Below are 1,079 nucleotides of genomic sequence, written 5' to 3' on the forward strand. Positions count from 1 at the left end.
TGTGTTGCTTATATGTTGTAAGATGGGGAGAGGAGGGGGGTTTAACACCATCACATTATCATTGGAAGCTTGTAATGAGAAAGTGCATATAACAGTAGTTTAGAAGAAAGCATTTGTTAAATCACGAATGCTTATTTGAAGAACTCTATTGAAACCTATACATATAATTGTGGTGATTTGGTTAAGAGGTATAACTTGATCTCTAGAAATAATAAATACAATTTATTGGAAACGACACTGTGTATGGCTCTAAGCCAATTTTATTGAAGAACTCAACCTGTACATTGCAGGAGCTTGTTAAAAAGGATTTTGGTGGTGGTGTTAGCTACAATGGATGATAAAATTAGTACTAGGCTTTATGAGTTGTGGTGGTGGTAGTGGTGTTGGATCTAAGCTAAAAACTCTTTATGAGTTGTTTTCCCATGTGTGGTGTATTTAATGCAAAAGGTAACACAAATTTCTATATTGAAAAATAATAATTACAATTACAAGCTCTTTTGATGTGGAATTGGAAAGAGGTAAAAGCATATAATTGCACATTTTCTTTTACTTGCATATGATTCTAATGCTTATGATACAACGAGGGTTTAAAATCACACAAGAATTGAGTCTCTATTGATTACCATGGGCAATATGCTTAGAAGGGCCTCCAATAGTAGACAAAATTAGGGAATAAGTACGACTTCTGTATTATATTAGTTTGTTTTATAAGTTGAGTGAGATCCCCATATGCAACTTCAATCATGTCAGTGTTTTGCTATCCTCATCCACCACCCAAAAAGTATTTGACTTACTTCCTTATTTTAACCACCTACTACCCACTATCAAGGAAAAGAAATGCTCAAAAAGTGTGGATCTACATGTTGGGGATAGGGATGGCAAGAATAATTTATTATCCTCAGAATTTGGCAAATTCTTGAGTTTTGACCTTGCCCATTTGTAAATAACAATTGTCTTGAAATACATAACACATTCACGTACATATATCTATAGGTGCACAGGTATGCAAGTGTCTAGTCACCCTCCTACTAACCAATTACGTACCTAATTAACCTACTACTCATCCATTAATTAACATG

The sequence above is a fragment of the Lygodium microphyllum genome, chromosome 12 (assembly GCF_053477565.2).
Source record: "Lygodium microphyllum isolate KBCC chromosome 12, Lygodium_microphyllum_v1.1.10, whole genome shotgun sequence".
Lineage (NCBI taxonomy): Eukaryota > Viridiplantae > Streptophyta > Polypodiopsida > Schizaeales > Lygodiaceae > Lygodium > Lygodium microphyllum.